The sequence below is a fragment of the Callorhinus ursinus genome, unplaced genomic scaffold (assembly GCF_003265705.2).
Source record: "Callorhinus ursinus isolate GAN/ISIS: 27379988/994484 unplaced genomic scaffold, GSC_fseal_2.0 scaffold21, whole genome shotgun sequence".
NCBI classification, from domain to species: Eukaryota; Metazoa; Chordata; class Mammalia; order Carnivora; family Otariidae; genus Callorhinus; species Callorhinus ursinus.
Window position 1 is genome coordinate 17,699,899 of NW_027397083.1, and position 20,749 is coordinate 17,720,647.

The 20,749-nt window shown below is 36.7% G+C and overlaps 1 protein-coding gene across 4 annotated transcripts in view; it reads right to left on the reverse strand.

Annotated features, from left to right (window-relative positions):
- The window catches only part of DNAJC24 (DnaJ heat shock protein family (Hsp40) member C24), a 64,832-nt gene that overhangs the window by 22,230 nt on the left and 21,853 nt on the right, over positions 1–20,749 (reverse strand). The gene's annotated exons all lie outside the window — the stretch shown is intronic.

The following is a 20,749-nucleotide window of genomic DNA, read 5'->3' on the forward strand; positions in this document are numbered from 1 at the left end:
AGTTATTCTAGGGCAGATGGGTAAGAAACAACTGTTTTTGTTTTAAAGATTTCAGAGAGAGAGAGCATGTGTGCGCACACACACACACGCACACACACACACACACACACACACAAGCATGCGCAAGAAGGGGGAGGGCCAGAGGGAGAGAGAGAGAACCTCAAGCAGACTCCCGGCCCAGCACAGAACCCCACATGAGACTCGATCTCATGACCCTGAGATCATGACCTGAGCCAAAACCAAGAGTCAGACGCTCAACCAAATGAGCCACCCAGGCGCCCTGGTGAACAACAACTTTAAAGAACTCAACAAAACATTTGGATATAAATTAATTCATTAGTAAATCTTTCTCATTTGTGTTTTCCAAATCTAAGAAATTTTTAAAAATGTTTTCAATATGCAGTAGTTTGTTTAAAGTATTTGGTCAAAACAAGAACATTTTCTACCAATTCATCGATTCTCAAATGCTAATGTAAATGTGGCTTACTAGATATCCCACTTATATTATCTCCTTTTCCCCCTATATTCTCCGTGGTTCTTCCTTCTCTTTTTATTTATTGGTTCTGAAAGAATCAATGTCATTTGCATTTCAGTAGTCTTTCAAAAAATAAGCGAGAAAAGGTTATCTAAATGTAGAGACATTTCACTTAAATAATGTAGGGATCATAGTAGCAGATATTCAAATGTGTCATTTTTTCACTCTCAAGTAAACAAGGAACCACTTGATAGTATTCAATGAGAATTTGCCATCAGTAATTACTCTGAATGCTTTATCAAGTATGTTATAGAATATACCTAATTTTAAAAGTTACCTTAGGAATTTCCTTTGAACTAGTAGACTAGTTTTCCTCCTTTAGTTCTCGTCCTTTTTCTTCAAAGTTTTTATAATAAAACAGGTACAAAAAAAAAACCCACCATTTTTACATTTCATGACATTAATATGGTTCACTCACATACTCATCAATTAATAATGGCATAACCACTTAAATTCTTTCATTGACTATTTTACAGACATTGAAATAACACAAAAAATTGAAAAGTGCAACGTCATGTATTATCCAAGTTGCTAAGGCCAAAGTCACTCAGTGAATTGTGGCAAGTAACACAAAGTAAAGTGACTTCAATCCTCAATCCAGAATTCAGAAAATATGTAAATTTTTAATCATAATGTAGACTACTGGTTTTGACAGTGAATTTGTTTTCATGCTGAACTTTTTCACACTGCTGATGATTCTCGCTAGCAGAGCAAAAGCTATTGTGTTATCTGGTTGCACAGAAGAACATCATGCATGCTGAGAGAAAGATTATAGGGCAAACAAAGAATTAGGCTTCCATTTTCCCTCTAGCAAACTATTTCTCTTCCTATGCCAAATTTAACAGTTATCAACATTTAAATATTTAAGCTAATTAATATAATGACTGAAGAAAAGAAAAGAAAACTAAGGCTTTACTATTTCATCTTTTTATGGTCATGATTTATCAAATGATGCTCATAAAAATCATTCCCATACTGAGGTCTAGGCAGTCCCTACATTTGGGCTAATATTTAAGTAACATCCCCACACCAAAAAAGAGTTTGCTACATTAAAGTTCTCTAGCTTACCCATTCTTCTAACACTATGTGAAGAAGATTTCTGTAACAAGCCTTACCAAGAAAGCCTTACAAAATCAAGAATTAGTTTGTAGCCACCCAAAACTAAAAGCTATCACTAAATTTTACTGAGTCATAGATCAGTTCTACGATAGTTCGAGCATAATTCCATTTCTTACTAACTTTTTATTTTCCTGACAGCTATTTTAAATAAGCAACTCACTATCTGAAGCTTTTAGGTCTAATCTGTTGTGCTATTATTAGAATGCAATACATTTTATTCTATGATACAGAGTCCAATTAAGAAATGGCAATTATTAGCAAGAAAATAAATATGTCATTTAGGGTGCTAAAAGCCTCAGTCCAATCTGTTTTGACAGCAAGTTGAAGAACAAAATGAAGGTCTAAAAGAGAATAACACATTCTGTGGTTGGCTGAAAATGGCACCTAAAGATATCAGGTCCTAATCTCTGGTACCTGTAAAATGTTACCTTATTAGGAAAAAGGATCTTGGAAGATACAACTTGAAGATCTTTAAATGGAGAGTACTCTGAATTACAAAAGTGGGCCCTAAATTCAATCAAAGTATTCTTATAAGAAAGAGGCAGAGGGAGATTTGACACACAGAGGAGAAGACGGTATGAAGACCATTCAGAGAGACAGAGAGGGATTTGAAATAATGGTATCAAAGATTGGGAGTGATGAGTCCATAAGCCAGGGAATACTGGCAGCCACCAGCAGCTAGAAGAGACAAGGAATGTACTCCTACCCCTAGAGCCTTGACTTTGGTTCAGTTATACTGATTTTGAATTTCTAGACTCCAGAATTGTGGAAAAATACAGTTCTGTTGTTTTAAGCCACCACGTCTGCAGTAATTTATTTTGGCAGCTACAAAAAATCATACACTGTGTAAATATGTCTATGGTTTATATGGAAATACAAAGGATCTAGAACAGGCAAAAGAATCTTGAAACAGAACAAAGCTGAAGCTACGGTAATCAAGACTGTAGTACTGGCATAAATATATCTAAATATATCAGTAGAACAGAATAAAGAGTCTAGAAGTAATAGACCATATATATATATAGATAGATAGATATACAGATACAGACATGGATATGTATAGTCAATGATTTTCAGCAAAGGTGTCAATGCAATTCAATAAACTGAACTGAAACAACTAGATGCCATGTGGAAAAATTAACCTCGATCCCTATCTCATTTCATACACAAGAATTAACACAAGATGAATGAGTCATAGACATAAATGTAAAACACAGAACCTAAAGCTTCTAGAAGGAAATACAAGAGATTATCTTTGCCCCTTGGGGTAGGCAAAGACTGCTTTTGACAGAAAACAAAAGGCCCAAACAATAATGACACAAAATGGATAAAATGAACATCAGTTTTAAAACTTTCTGCTCAGCAAAGACACCATTAAGAAAATAGACAAGCCACAGACTGGTTAAAAAACAACAACAACAAAAAAAAACCTGACTAAATATGTATCTAACAAAGCACTTGCATCTTGAACATACAACAATTGGGGAGCCCAGGTGGCTCAGTCGGTTGTGTCTGCCTTCGCTCAGGTCATGATCCCAGGTTCCTGGGATGGAGCCCCTGCATCAGGATTCCTGCTCAGTGGGAAGCCTGCCTCTCCCTCTGCCCCTGCCCCTGCTCGAGCTTTCTCTCTCTCAAAATAAATAAAATCCTTAAAAAAGAAATAGAACATACAACAACAACAAAATCCTACAAATCGATGGTAAAAAGACATACTAATTAAAAAGCAGGGGGAAAAACACTTTTCAAAGAAGATAGATGAACAGACTATGTGCACATGAACTTGCATGCAAACTTTTTCATTAGTTAACAGGAAAATGTATGTTAAAATTATGACATATCACTAACTACCTAATAGAATGGCTAAAATAAAAAAGACATAACACTAAATGTTGGTGAAGATACGGAATAACTGGAACTCAAATATGGTTCTGGGAGGAAACTATTTGACAATTACTTATAAAGACACACCTATAACCTATTCTGTGATCAAATAATTTTGGATATTTACTTTTGGATATTAAGAGAAATGAAACAAACATATGCTCACTAAAAGACTTACAAAACAATGTACTCACAGCCTTATTTGCAATAGTCAAAAACTGGAACCATAAAGTCTATCAACAGGAGAATGGATAAACGGTAGTATGTCCATACATAAGGAATTCTATTCAACAATAAAAAAGAAAAATCTATGATATAGTCAGTGACCTAGATGAGTATCTAAAACGTTACACTGGACAAGAACAAAAGGGTACATACTATTTGATTGCATTGATATGAAATTTAAATGCAGGCAAATCTATAGTGATAGAAATTAAAAGTTGGTTTCCAGGTGAGAATAGGGGGTGGAAATTAACTGCAAAGGGGCACAGGAAATTTTCCGGAGGAACAGAAAAGTTCTATATTTTGTTTGGGATGGTGGTTATATGGTATCAAATCTCACCAAACTGAACATGTAAGAGCTGTGCATTTTTCACTGTATGTTGACTGCATCTCAATAGATAAACATCTTTAGACATGTCTAAAATTATTGAGATTTAGAAAACCTTTCCAAGACATAAAGAAAAAAAATGAGAAATTTCTTCCAATATTAAGAGAAAAATACAATTAAACCATAGAAAATTAATGCAAAGACTAATACAAATTAGTGAAAGTTTAAATTAGACATAAAAATATAGTTTTATTACTTCCAAGTACATACGCCAACCTCCAAAAACTTTGAAACATTTTAAAAAGTATTGCTGAGGACTACAGTACATTCAAAATTAAAATATCATAAATATGTCACAATACTAAAAATACTGAGAGTGAGTGTCTCTCCCTGATACTTTATTACAATAGTACAGAGGTGTCTGTCTTCAAAGTTTTAGCAAACTGCTATTTTACTACTCTCAAATGATTTGATATTCACAACTTTATGATCTGTTTAACCTCCTCACTTTGGGGGGAAATTTATCAATTACACAGACCTATGTTCTTTAAGTCCCCACGTCACTAACTGAGGATGAGAAAAATGAACACAAACAAAAGATTAGAAACTGTCTTGATCTGAAAATATAAGATCACTCATGCAACTACAAGATATACAGAAAATTTTATAATATTATATCAGGATTAATATATGTTATCTATATCCTAACTATCTAATTAATAACTGAGGCTTTCATTATGGACTCTTAATTCTGAGATTAATAGCTGAGATTCTATGGCAAAGGGTTGTCCAATATGGAACATTTTTTGATTTTAGATTTTCTCCGTATAATAATTCCAAGTGCTAGTTTCTACATTACTAATTACAGAGTGACTATCACAATGTGTCAGCTCAGAGAAACTCAAATGTGGTAATCAGATTTGCATCATCAGCATTATCTGAGAGCTCATTAGAAGATGGCTCCATCCCAAACCTGGGGCAGGGGGTGGAGAGGAGCACGTGGGATCCAGAATCTGTGTTTCAACAAACTCTCCAGGCAATTATCATGCATGCTAAAGTATAAGAAGCACACTGTTAGCCTCTACTGCTTAAAACACAGAATTAGGTGCAAGTCAGAAAATTAGTGCTTTGTAAACATTTCTCCTTGACAGATGCATCCTTCCAAGTAGGTATCCACACACAAAAAAGAAAAAAAATGCTCAAAGAGCGACACCCTCAATTGTTAACCTAGACCACTACAATGAAAATTACATAAAGTGTTCTAAGTCATAATTTTTTTTATATTTGATACCTTTTGTTCACTAATCATAAATGCCAGCCCGTTTGTTTCATTGTTTGCACAAATGCCAACATCGATGATGAAGAAGCTAATGAAATCTGAACAATATGCCAGTGGTATTTTAACCCGTTGATTTATTTTTAGAGGAGGATATACTTTATATCAGGCTTCAGCTACTGAACACTGCAATAATGTCCACTGATAGGCTTAACACAGAGACAAATGTTTTTCTACTAGAAAGGACAAAAGTTAAAAGTATATATAAGTTGTGAGAAGAGCATATTGCAATACACTGCAAAAATTCTAGCAATTTCCAAAAGGTTTTATAGACACCCCTTTAATGCCTTTCTTACATTCCTTTTTAAAAGGACATACTGCGGAGCACCGGGGTGGCTCAGTCGGTTAAGCGTCTGCCTTCGGCTCAGGTCATGATCCCAGAATTCTGGGATCAAGCCCCATATTGGGCTCTCCGCACAGCGGAGAGCCTGCTTCTCCCTCTCCTTCTGCTGCTCCCCCTGCTTATTCTCCCCACCTCCTCTCTCTCTCAAATAAATAAATAAATATTAAAAAAAATAAAAGGACATACTGCTTTATTTTACTAATAGCTTGCTACTTAAATCTAAAATTAAATAAAAAGTTAGGGAATCATACATTAACCCTTTACTACATATGTGTGATGTGTGATTATGCTGTTTTGATCTATAAAATACTGACTGTAAACAGGAAGTAACAATCAACTATGAGGACTCTGAGCAAATTTAATTAAACAAAAAGTCCCAAATTGTTATACTGATATTATTTGATCTATCAGTGTGGACCCTGAGGACACAGCACTTTGGTTTTCGTCTGTGTAAAAGAGGAGTTTGACACCATTAATAGGATGCTAGCTCTCTATTTCTAGCTTCAAATTTTCTTGAATTCCAGAACCAAATTTCAAAACACCTTCTAAAAGCTACCTTATCAGTACTAGCGGTTCAACATATCCAAAATCCAATTTATCATCCGGACTCTAAAATTAGTTTCACCTCCTGTTGAATTCCTTGTTCTGTTAAAATCACCACTATGCTCAATAAAAGCTGAATGAATGAATGAATAAGAGAATAATAAATACATTTCCTATTAATCCAGGCTACAATTATCAGGGTAACCTTCCTTTCCCTCATCCTATGAATCACCAAATTCAGTAGATTCTGCCTATACAATGTCCTTTTCATTCCTAATGCCAAACCTAGTTAAAATGAAAAGGAGCTTTTTCCGGTTCTCTAGCATTCACCTTCTAATAGCTCTCCAGTCCACGCACCTGCTCCCAAGTTCATGTGCCTTGCCTTAAAACCCTGACCACGTCATTCCCCTGCTCAAAAATTTTAATAGGTAACCTACCGTACAGTGAATTAGTCATAGTCCTTACTCTTATAGGTAAAGTCCTCCAAAAAAAGAACCCCAACCTACCATGCCAGCTCTATTACAAGTATTACAGATACAGCATTTATGTCTAGTCATTCTAGACTAGTCCTTCAGAGATCATCCCTTAAACACGCATAACTTTGTTTGTCTTATTTATGCTGTTGTCTCCACTGAAACATCCACCACCAGTTAAAATGCATCTCTTCCATGAAGCCATGTTTAACATTCCTACCCAGAGGGGATGATACATATGTATCTGTGTATGTGGGTCCTTTCGAACTCTTTCGGTAATCCTAACTTTAAAGGAATTGATAGTTACTTGTGCACTCAACCCTCCTCTAAAACACTTAATACTACTGTATCTTACTTTATCTGTATCTCTGCAGAGATGAGCACAATGCCCCTCTGCACAAATATCTTCCATAAATACTTGTTTAAGGTGTACATGTAACTTTCCCCAGAAGTACAAAGTCTAAAAATTCCTGATTTTAGTCAGCACTGGATGGAAGGAGGAACAAATTTTAGGTTTAATCACTTTTGTATCTTTGCTCTCACACTCTTTCCTAGTAAACAAGTATTAACTATATGTCATTCTATTCAGCTGACACATGGACAGATATGATTCGGGGATATGCTTCAGCCCAGTGGTCTTCTTCAAATATTTTCCAAACTGAAGAATGAGATACAGACTACACAGATACTTACTAAGAGGAATGAATTCAAGAGTATACTTGATAAAAGGAATGGATGTGTAACTGTGGGATGTGTGAATATGGAAAAGGTTGAATCTTAAAAAAAAAAAGGTCCTTAATGTCCTTTTCTCTATCCCTGCTCAGTTTTCCCAAAAGGAAAAGTGTTCGTGTTTCCTATACGAATTCTGTACTACCAAAAAGAGAGTATCATAACACCAGGAGACCTTATCAGTATCTCTGCAAAAAGAGAGCTGGATGGCATTGCATTTTTTTGCATTTTTTACCAATGATTCTGTGGACAGAATCCCATTCAAGTAACGTCTTGCCAAGCCCCAATAGGCCCAATGTCGTATTTCCATGACATCACAGTGGATATACATTCCAAACAGACTATAATGCAGAATACTACTGAGGAACTTCAAACCATGGCACACATATAAACACTGAATAAAAGCTTATTGTGGGTCATTTTGATTTGAAGTCTTCTTGCTTCCACGAGTCCAGTCCTCACTACATTTTGAGGCACTCATCACCTCTAAAGAGAGCAAAAATTCACTTTTTTAGACACTGGCTGTGAAAGAAAATTGAAAAGGTCAAGTTAAGGGAATTATGTAAGAGGACATTTGTACATCTGACCACGATAATATCTGACAGCAAGAATACAACTGTCCAACGTTTTTACTGGTGAAGAACTTCTGATTTACCAAAGTATTAAATACAAGCTCTTAATGACAATTAAGTAGTTTCTTAATCTTTGATAATTTTATGAAAACCAAGGATGTTCTCCCCGAAAGTGTTTATCACATCCCTAATCTTTCCTCCTTCCAAAACAAGACAAAGTTCAGTCACTAAAAGTTAATTCTAAATAACTGCACTTCTTTGCTCTTACTCTCTGAACACTATGATAGTCACAGGAGACCCTCCCCAACACTTCCTAAACCTCTCCTAACCACTGCCTTTTCTCTCTTTTTCTTTTTTAAACTTTGATTTCTTAAGTAATTTCTATCCCCAACGTGGGGCTCACGACCCCAAGATCAAGAGTCACATGCTCCACCAACTGAGCCAGTGAGATGCCCCCATCTGATTTTCTCACAAAACAGCTTCTCAAGCTCTTCTCTCCTCCAATCTCCCCACAAAACTCCTCTAATGTATGTCAACACTCCCCAGCTGAAATGCACTGGGTGAGTCCTGATCAGCTGCTGCAGAGGCCAGGGCCATTTCTGAGAACTCCCCTTTCCTTGTGCATCGGAGAGAGACAGGAGGCCAGAACTTCTGCCTGCCAGCTCCATTCTGCTGTGGTGGTAGTACCGCCACCACCCGCCAGAAGACAAGAATCAAGCGTGGAAGGAGAGAGGCCAGAGGCCAGAGCACTCCCCACCACTAGGCCCCTGAGGTTTACAGAAAGAAAGGATGCAGGCAACGGGGTCTCTTAACCAACTTGTAACAAACCAGGGCTGAGGGATAGCAGGTTCCCTCCACCATTTTACAACACAACAAACTTCCACAATAGCCCTCCATACAAGGATTTATCTGGGAAGGAAGGGGATGGAGAAAAAAGGAAAGGGTATAGAATCGCCTTGTCTAATATTCTTCAGGTGCAGGAAAGTCTTCCTACCCTACTTCTCCTTGATCCTGCTTGCTACAATTGGCAATGGTTATTATCCTTCCAAATATACAGTGGGAGAGCGGAGAATGTCCTTGGATCATCAATCAGAAGAGATGGCACAATTATTCATATCAAAACCTAATCTTTCACTACTTTGGAAAACCAGAAATTCCTAAGTTGATATATTTTTTTAAAAGGACAAGGAAGGGCAGCTCCTTTTCCTAAATAGATCTTCCCCAGGTCATTGCTATCTCTACCTCCCCCAAAATATGTCCTTCTACACCTGTTTTCTTTTTTAAAGTTTATTCATCTTTTTAGTAATCTCTACACCCCATGTGGGGCTTAACTCACAACCCTGAGATCAAGAGTCGCATGCGCTTACAACTGAGCCAGCCAGGTGCCCCTCTACACCTATTTTTTAAACACTGAATTACCAATGTTTGTTGATAGCTTGTAATTAGCAGAACTTGAAAATAAAACTCTGTTTTATATTTGAAGAAACTGGAAGACAAAATATCAACTAATGTTATTTGAGTGAATAGTAAGTTAAAGCAGTGTTTTTAGGGTTAGATAACAAGAATTTGTGTGACTAGAGTCACAACTGATCCTACAGAGTAGGGCCCATATTATTATAGTCTTTTTAAGTGAAATTATTAAGACAGTTAATACTGCCATTCTCCTTTTCAAAAATTGTTAGTTTTGCTGATATAAACTTGTACTTTTTATTTTCTCCCAGTTCATCAAAACTTACAGGTCTGACTCTGACCTTTATTTAACAAGTACCAGCTTTACTGAAATACAGTTCACATACCATAGGATTCACCTTTTTAAAGTATGCAATTCAGTGGTTTTGAATATTCACGGAGTTGTACAACCACTACCACTATCTAATTTCAGAACATTTTCATCACCTACAAAGAAACCCTGCATCCGTTCAGAGTCCTTCTCTACTCCCCTTTCCTTCCAAGTCTCTGGCAACTACTAATCTACTTTCTGTTTCTGTGCATCTGCCCATTTTGGACAAGGATGATATATATGTACACATACGCACACACACACATATATACATACAGTAATTAATTAAAAAGCACACTTGTTGGGTTTTTTTTTTTTTTTTTTAGATAGGAGGAGGGGCAGAGGAAAGGGAGAGAGAGAATCTTAAGCAGGTTCCACACCTAGCGTGGAGCCCAAAGCAGGGCTGGATCTCATGACCCTGAGATCATGACCTGAGCTGAAACCGAGAGTGGGACACTTAACTGAGCCACCTAGGTGCTCCACACTTGTGGTTTTAAGTATCTATAAAAATTACCTTCCTTAGTTCTTCTGTGAATGTTGGTGAATAACTAATATACAGACAAAAACAGTATGCTCTTCTAGATCTCTAAATTTGGCTCCATAACATAAAAACTGATCTTAATAAGGAATTCTTGTGAACAGTCCTATGAATTTATTTGTAATAGAATCCTATTGTAACGCAGTCCCATGGTCTCCAGAGAGAACCTGAGAGTAAGGCTTCAGTGTGACTACCTGGCAGTCATACTGACAGAACAGTAGAAAGAAGTAGAATCTCTTTCGTCTACCAGAATGGCTAATGATTGCTTCTACTCTCTGAAAGAGTCATTTCAACCACCATATTTTTAGAGACGTTTTAGTCTTCTGAACATAGTTATCTTTAAAACTTCTTCGACATGTCACTATAATATTCTAAATGTCAATATAATATAATCACTGGCAGCTCTAAGAAGAGCTAAAAGAGATGAAAAGGAACAAGGAGGAGGAGGTGAGTAGGAAGACAGCAGAAGGCAGAGGAAGGGGAGACTGTAGAAGAAGGGGAAGGGAAACAGAAGAGGAGCAAGAAGAAGAAATGGAAGGCTAAGGAAAAAGCAAGGCAAGAGACTGAAAAACACTGAAGGAAAACAAAGCCATGCAATACTTACAGTAGGTGTTGACATTTTCAAATAAAGAATTAAGAGGTAGATTGTAGGAATGGGATTCACAGAAATGAAGAAATGAAATAGGTAAAATATGAGGCTGAGTAACACAATCATGGTAATCCATGCAAAACCCTTTCAAAGCCAAGACTGACCTCTCCACTATATTTTGAACTAGGAGATTTACTAACTCTAAAATATAATCTTGCACCAACTCCTTTTGCTAGTCACATGCCTATTTTTCTTTGTTGACTATATCCAAGTGTGATACAACCTGTTTCTCTGCATGTAAGACACACAAAAAATTTAAATTTTGTGCAATGGGTTACATTATATTCAATTTAAATAAAAAGCTAGACACCACTACCTCCAAAATCTTATCAGACAAGTTTTCGATGACACAGTCAACATGAGCTAGCTACACAGAGAATTCCAAGATAAACGCTCTGCCTCCAGTATCCCCCAGTAGCTAACTTCATATGCCCTCTGGGTTCAGGGAAGACATGGTTTTTGTATAATTAAGAATGTAAGAAACTGAGGTCAGACTAAATAAGAGTGGTGACATATAGCTACAGATCCTACAGAGCTCCTCTCCTGTAGAAACTCTTGGCTCTGCTCTGTGGCCATCAAGGTCATCAGGTACTAATTAGGTAGTGTGTTCTGTCAACACTTTCATGCTCTTCTTTTTTTAATTGATCATTCTGCCACATTAATGATACTAGTACATTGGCTTTGAATTCCCTCAGGTACTCTACCCTTGAGATAGAAAATAAGAAGACATGAGAAAGAGAATGTCACAGATTTTTATTTTACATAGCTCATATTTGAATCAACACTGAAATGATTTCCTCTACAAGTTATTTCTTTTATTTGTAGAAATGCTCCCATGGACCTAAAATATACAGATTTTCCTTAAGTAAAATATAAATTCTATTGATTTAACTTTATAAGCTATTAGGAAACTACAATGGGAATGAAATATATATTAAAAGCATTGACATTTTCCTACATAAGTGTTCTAAATTTAATGATGTGATGAAATGCAAAACCCTGGAAAGGTGGTGGCAATTCTCAATTCTAACTACCTAGTGATGAGGGAAATTCACCAAAAATGAAACACAATAAACAGGAGAACTGACTTTAGTATTGACAGAAACTCATGAGTTAAAAAAAAAAAAAGGCATTTAAATAACTGTAGTTAAATTCAATGAACTTAATATACTCTTTCTGAGATAGAGGCCTAACTAATCTTCTGAGGATGCCGAAAAAACACATATCCTCTGAGGTAATTTTTGGTTTTCCTTGTTACAAATCACTGTTATTATGAAACAGCCTTTAAACAGTTGGGGAGGAAGTGTTGTTAAGATGGTGCAGTAGTAATTCCATAATGAATCTGAATACAGTTTAGGTAGGCGAGAGATACACAATGACTGACATGGCTGGATTTGTTGTTCATTTTTGTAGAACCCCCTACTAGCTGAAAACAAGATCACGTTACAAAAAGTTAGGTGTAAAAGTACTACCACTGTGTCCTTTACACTGTGACACTACATTAAGATTACTAATGCTAAAAAAAAAAATTACAAAGGTAAAGTTAAGTACAACACACTACTGCCACCTAATGCTTAGTAAAATATTGCCTAAAGAAGCGGTCAACAACTCAGCCACTGTTTCATGCAAGTTAACAGCTCAAACGTGGTCTTTAAAATATGTTTTAACATTTTTAAGATTTTCTGATTCAGATAGAGAAAATATAATCCACGTGCAAGACTGGTAGCCCAAGAATCTGTTTATCCATTCCAAAAATACTTACTAACCACCTTACAAGTCAGATATTGTGCTAGCCAATGAAGATCCAATGATGAATAAAATAGGATCTCTGGCCTTGAGAGACTCAAAGTCCAGTGGGGTAAAGCAGATATGTAAACCATTCATTATAATACAAAGGAAAGGATGAGGTGTTAAAATAAGATGACAGAATGGAAGGGTGTTAAACTTAGAATAAATTAGGGAAGGTTTCTTAATAAAAGTGACATTTCGCTGGGTTTTGTAGGATGAATAGGAGTTGGCCTGGAGGGAAGAACAGTGGAAGGGAAGGAAGGCAAAGGCATTCCAGGCAGAGAGAAACAGCAAATAGAAGACAGGAAAGTACTAAGATGGACATTAGAGGTATGAGTAGAATACTAAGTTATACTGGAAAGGAGTAAAAGAATGTTTGGGTAAGAAAAGTAAGGAGAGATGAAGCTGAGAAGTGAAACTGGGTTCAGATCATAAAGGAACTTTTTAGTACACTAACATGGACTATTCCCTACTTAAAACTCCACATTACTTGCATGATAGAGACATAATAATATTTTTGTTTCAAAGATAAAAACAACTTACCCTGATGGTAGGATGGAATGGGTAGGGAGGACAGGCAGGAGGACTGACAACAAGGAAACTACTGCAGTACTGCAGCACTCGCTCCAGAGGAATGATGCTAAAGATGCTGAGAATAGAAGGCAGGAGTCAAGGGGAAAGGTGGGAAGCTGGGGAATTTGGAAGTCACCTGTGAAGCAGATAAAGCTACAGGGATGTACAAAGAGCAGTCCCTCTCAACTTTTTCGAGTGAGGAACTCTTCCAAGAATGTGATAAAAAGCTAGGGTAAGGGAGATACACAATTGCATACAACTGAGGAATAAATAGATCCCCAAAAGCACCAGACCTCAGATTAAGAGTCCCTAGTTTAGGGGGCACCTGGCTGGCTCAGTCTTAAGAGCGTGTGATCCTTGATCTCAGGGTTGTGACTTCGAGCCTCATGCTGGGTGTAAAGATTACTTACTAACTAAACTTGAAAAAAAAAAGAGTCTCTAATTTGGTAGTAAGTGAAGAAAGTCAAAGATAAAACTCTGAAAGACAGTAACATTTACATCAGATAAAGGAAAAGATGCTGGAAAAGAAAATACAGCAGTGAGCAACAAGATTATCAGGAAAGAGACTTCAGACATCCAGACAGGACGGAGTTTCAAGGCAGACAGAAGACACGTGAGAGTAGCAAATGTCATGGTAAATCCATCACGTGGAATGTGGCAAATATGACACTGGCCTTTTTAAAGTGGATGCCATTTAGAAGAATGCCAGTGGTGAAAGATAGTGGGTTGAGAAGGAAATGGATGATAGTCAAGTAATGTTTGGCAAAGAAGAAGAGAGGAGTGACAACCAGAGTAACCAGGGCCAAGGGAGAATTTCTTTGAAAGACATTCTATGGGATTAGTGGGAAAATCTAATAGAAAGGGAGACTTCAAAATAGAGGAAGAGAAAACTGGAGCAGCACTGATCATAAAACATGAAAAACTGAGTTCTTATTCTAGCTTTGTTTGTGATCTTAGAAAAGTTATTCAACTGTACAAAACTTCCTCACCTGAAAAATGGAAAGAATGCTTGCTAAACGATAAGCTACTCATAAAAGTGAAGACCTCTGTCCATATTACCACTATTTGTAGCACCTGGCACATACAAGAGACTAAATAATTGGTTTCTGAAAAAATCATCTGTCCATGTATCTCACACCGCTCTGTAAAAATAAATGACAATGTGAGCGAATATAATTTTAAATACAATTTAAAATTTTTTTAAATGGGAGTGATGGAAGAGGAGGAAGCAAGCCCTGTAATATAAATATATACAAATGCAGTTGATCCTCATTATTCACAGATTCCATATCTGTAAATTTGCATAGTTGAACATAACAATTATTTTATAACCCCCAAATCAACACTTGCAATGCTTTTGCAGTAATTCACGGACGTGCCAGAGTGGCAAAAAACTTGAGTCTCTTGAGATGTATGTTCCCAGCTGAAGTCAAACAAGGACTCCATGTTTCAATTCTCATAATGTATGTAAATAAGTGTCCCTTTTTACAATCTAGTCAGTGCCACATTTTTTCCTGCATTTTTGTGCTTTTTGTTGTTAATTTTACTGTTTAAAATGGTCCCCAAGAATAGCTTCAGTGCTGTCTAGTGTTCCCAAGCACAAGAAGCCTGTGATGTGCATTCCAGAGGAAAATTCATGTTTTAGATAAGCTTCTTCCTTTAGGCAGGTGTTATAGCACTTTCGGCCCTGAGTTCCAAGTCAATGAATCAACCATATATATTAAAATGTCTTTAAACAGAAATATACACAAAACAAGATCATGTACTGATCACTTGATGAAAAATGTTGTAACCAGAGGCTCGTAGGAACCTAATCCTATATTTCCCCTAGAAGCAATGGTTCAGTGTTTGCTGATTCCGTGTTTGTGGCAACTTTATAGAATGTAACTATATAGAGTGTAACTATAGTAAATAAGAACTGACTGTACAATAATATAAAAATATACATTACAATTAATTTATGCCCCACCCCACCCCCTTTAGAGAGCTCTGTCCTGTCTCTCCTGCCACACCCCAGGAAGATGGCGTTCATCACACAGTTAGGGATTTCTAGATAGTCACCAGAGTTTGAAGGAGTTCCAGATGCAGACCAGTCACTAGAAGAGCAGTTTCTAAAATCTGCTTAATGTATCTGAGAAGATCATGGCTCAAACAAAACAGGATTTATTAACCAAGTTTTTTGGCCTTTTTCATTATGCACCAATAAACTGTTCCAGTTGAGTACTTCACCACTTGAAGCTCATTTTAACACTGACTTTTATAAAAGCCCAATACTAAAACTGTAGAATAATTTGTTATATTATTTTAAAGTATACAAGAGTCACTGTGATTATTATGAAGCAGTCATGTCAAAACTGAAAGACATGTTAAAATGGGTAACTGAGGCCTTTTAAAAGGCCTTAAGTCCTACAATTTTATTTTATTTTTAAAGACTGTATTTATTTATTTGACAGAGAGAGACACAGCGAGAGAGGGAACACAAGCAGGGGGAGTGGGAGAGGGAGAAGCAGGCTTCACGCTGAGCAGGGAGCGTGATGCAGGGCTCGATTCTGGGACCCTGGGATCATGACCTGAGCCGAAGGCAGATGCTTAAGTCCTACAATTTTAATGACTATTAATTTCTCCTTCCCAAGAAAAATATTCTTTACTTAGTAAACTGAAAACCATAAACTTATATTCCCCATTTTGTTTTTCAGATAACTGTCCTTTAACTATCTAACTCATTTATTCTTCCTGGTCTCAATATTCTCTTCTGCATCACTGTTTAGAGTTCTCAAAAATGCAGGTCTTCAAACTATTGAAAACCTAAAACAAAAAAGGTTCTACATTCTTGGCTGAACTATTAAAAATGAAATATAACAGCTGGACAGCCTTGGAGGACAGGTGTAGACAAAACATTGGCTCAAAGATCGCCACACATTAAATCACTTCACATGCTGTGGCTCTATTTTGCCATCAGTTCACATGGGTCAAGGACTATCTAACATCATCACTGAACCTGTAAAGAGTAACAGAAAAGGGAGGACAGTACTGCAACCCACACAGAGAGGCCCAAATAACAGGAGCCAACCGCCTTCTTAACCTTTTATTCTATTTCAGCAAAATCCAGTGCAATTCAACCAATGCATGCAGTGAGAGTCTATTATATAAGATACAAGACGTTGGTACTACCAAGGACAAAAAAATAACTGAGACAAGATACCTGCCTTCAAAGACTTGACTTCTAGCTGAGAGGCAACCGTAGGCATAAGTAATTACAGAAAAACAGGATGTGATCGGTGGGATACCAGAATTACAATATACCAATGAGACACATAGGGGACACTTTTTTGACCAGCCATAAGGGAAAACTCCAGAAAGATCTTGAGTTGTTGAGGGAAAACACATAATCAAGGATAAAGGACGAAAGGTCCTCTTGCTTCAAGAGTATTTTGCCTATTCTAGAGGGTGCCTGGGTGGCTCAGCTAGTTAAGCATCTGCCTTTGGCTCAGGTCATGACCCCAGGGTCCTGGGATCAAGACCGGCATTGGCACTAGGCTCCCGGCTCAAAGGGAAGCCTGCTCTCCCTCTCCCTCTGCTGCTCCCCCACTTCTGCTCTCTTGCTGTCAAACAAATAAATAAAATCTTTAAAAAAAAAAAAAAAGAGAGAGAGAGAGAATTTTGCCTATTCTAGAAAGTATCCTGGAAATGAACTTTCATTTTGCTAACCCCATGTGGGTTAGGATGGTTACACACATCAGACAGGAGCTGACTGAGGAAGAAAGAATAGGAATAGAAGACATGAAAGCTGAAATTGAATCCAACACCTACCTGTACAAAGGAGACTCATTCTGTTACATGAGGATGAGGGGCTGAGTCTGTTGTGGGTGGGGTATGTTCCCATACTTACTGGCCCTTGTCCTTCTTTCCTTACAAATAGCAACCCAGGGTGGGGGTGGGGGGCCATTCCCATTCTCCTACACAAACTACAAGCAGAGGGGCGCCTGGCTGGCTCAGTCAGTTAAGCATCAGACTCTTGGTTTTGGCTCAGGTCATGATCTCAGGGTCGTGGGATCAAGCCCCGCAATGGGCTCCATGCTCAGGAGGGAGTCTGCTTGAGGACTTCTTTCCCTCTCCGTCTGCCCCTTTCCCTGCTCATGTTCATTCTCTCTCTCTACCCTTCTCTAAAATAAGTAAATCTTAAAAAAAAAAAAAGCTACAAGCAGAATTTGCTGTGTGACCTTGCTCTCCTATTCCTGCAATTTACAGGTAACAGCACTAATTTCTCTAACTGAACACTTACATAGGAGTTTTCATAGGTGTCAAGGTCCAAAGGCAATGTGAAAATTTAATCAAAACTACTCCTGAAAATCTTTAAATTTTCCGTTTAGTATTTTGTTTCATAAATACAACTCGATAGAGCAATTTGTGTATATATATATATATAAAACACATACAACAATGAATGCCTGATAAAAAGCACACATCCAAAATATAATTTTACCATTTATAACATTTTCTGAGCTGAACACTAACAATTAAATTTGCATATCATTATGCTATATTTTTATATGGCTCTAATTGCATCTTGGCATAATTTCTAGTGATGATGATAAATAAGGCATCATAGGCAAAACACTGGCTAAATGCTTTACACTCATTATTTCACTTAATCTTCATTAAAAAAAAAGAACAAGAAAAATCTTATCTTGTTTTTACAGATAAGGAAACTGAGGCTCAGGGAGGTTAAGTCAATCCTCCTGGATCACAGAGATCATTAACAACAGAGGTGAGAATCAAAGACAGTTCAAGAAGATTCAAAGCCAAGAGTCTGAATCATTGTGCTATACATAGGCTTCCCTAGGAAACTACATTTTAGAATTTATATGCTGTATATATCATAGCAGTTATTTTTTATTTTTTTTAAGATTTTATTTGTCAGAGAGAGAGAGAGAGAGAGAGCACAAGCAGGGGGAGCGGCAGGCAGGCAGAGAAGCAGGCTCCCCGCCGAGCAGGGAGCCCAATGTGGGACTCGATCCCAGGACTCTGGGATAATGACCTGAGCCGAAAGGCAGACGCTTAATGACTGAGCCACCCAGGCGTCCCTATCAGTAGCATTTATTACACTAGGTACTAGTACTTAAACATGTGTCTTCTTCCTAACAATAAACTCTGTTATATCCACAGCATCTAGAATAGTGCCTAGAAATACAGCAGGTACTAACCCTAACAAATGTTGAGTGAGGGGACGAATGAATGACTGAGGACAAACCCAGATTATTTCAATCCTCATAAACAGATTTGAATCCATACATTTAACTAACTTGAAAAGCATAATTCCAAAACAAAATATTTCGGACCACTTTTCTAAGAATGTAAGAATTGTATTTTGTATTTTTAAATATTTTGAGATAGTGAAAAGGCATGTTTAGTTTAAGTTGCTTCAGGGAAAGATGGTCTTTTCTGAGCAATCTTATCCCACACGCTGCACCAAGGATAATGCTCAATTTGCCATCAATGTCAAAAATCTAAAAGAATGAGAAGGGGTTTTGTATTCCATTACTGAGTTTAAGAATCTATTCAATCTTTAATTTGTACATACCATGGGCAAAACAGCATTAATTTTATTTGTGACACAGAAAATAATTTAAGCATACATTTATATAATAAAAATTAAGAATAAATTAATTTGAAAATAAAGGAAAAACTAGTCATAACACAAATAACCTTAACAAGTAAAAGGGGATTAATGAGCTAAAATCCATGATTTACTTTAAGGCAAATTTTAAAGGTGTTTCATATCTCAGATGGCATGGTTTATGAATACCTTTCAAGATGATAGTTGCTATTTTTAAAACATGTAAACCCCAGGCAACTCACTTCTAACATACCCCAAATGTGCTAACTAGACTTCTTATACAACATTGTGTGGAAAGTATATTATGTAATATGTTATAATAAGGTTTACTCTTTAGGAGTAGGTAAAGGGATAAATTCATCTCTCTTTAAAATCATAATTGTGTTAAAGTCCAAATAAAACATCAAGAAATTTTTAGCGCTTAAAACAATGACTAAAGAAATCTATAGTGAGAGTGAAAGTGGATCCATGGTTGCCTAGGGAAGAAGGGGGGAGCATAAACGAACTTTATGGTATGATGAAAATGTTCTGTATCTTGATATGGTAGTGGTTATACAGGAATAGTCAATCAGAACTCATTACTAAATTAGGTACATTTCACTGTATACAAATTATACTTCAGTATTTTTTAATGCCTAAAATAAATACATCTAAGAAACATAATAAAGGTCTAGCTATTTTACATAGATAAAAGAAAAAGTGGGACAACAATACTCTAGTGAATTTCAACACTTTAACAAATGTGTGATAATAATTCATTTGTGAAGCACTGGGCAAAATGTCTTTTTTTTATTTTTTTATCTTGGCATAATTGAAAACAATATACACCAAATCATAAGTAAATTCTAAATGTAAATGTATTTTAAAACATTTACTTTCCCCCTTTCAATTTTTCTTTAGCATTATCATTTTATACAAGTTTTGAAAATGAGTTTTGATCTATAACTTCATATTATTTGATTCTGAGTATTTATAATGTGTATCTTTGTTCTAGTTCATTTCCCCAATCTAACAGTCTTCTGTCGTAAAGGTCCCTTTATCTTCTTACATTCTATAATTTTTTTTTTTTAGATTTTTATTTATTTTGTCAGAGTGAAAGAGACAGAGAGCACAAGCAGGGAGAGTGACAGAGGGAGAGGGAGAAGCAGGCCTCCAGCCGAGCAGGGAGCCCGATGCGGGACTCGATCCCCGGACCCTGGGATCATGACCTGAGCCGAAGGCAGACTTTTAGTTAGAATATCTGAAATTCTAGGATTCTTTTAAGCCAGGCTATGATATAACAATACCCTAAATCACTCCATCATGGATTTTCTATCTGCTACATAAGTCAGATAATTAGGAAGTTATTTTGAGATTTACTTCTTTCATTGTCTACAAAAACAAACTGTGAAGCACTTATACCCAGGTTCAATTTTAAAAGGATTGTTCAGTGATAGAATTTCAGGCAAGCCTCTGAAGGGAATATTTTTTTATCTTAAACAAGTGGCAAACTAGGGACAGATTATCACAGCAGTCTCAAGACTATTTGATCTAGCTACATGCATTATGAGTCAAAAGAACAATCCTGGTTCACCAAAAGAAAGTTACAGTATGATAAACTAGGAAAAAATTCTCAGATCTGGGGAGTCAACTAGATGACAACTGAAGATATAGGAAAAAACTATAGAAGAAACAAATTTTAGAGCCTTCTTTTTGGGAGGGAGGAGAGAGAAAGAGAGAGAGA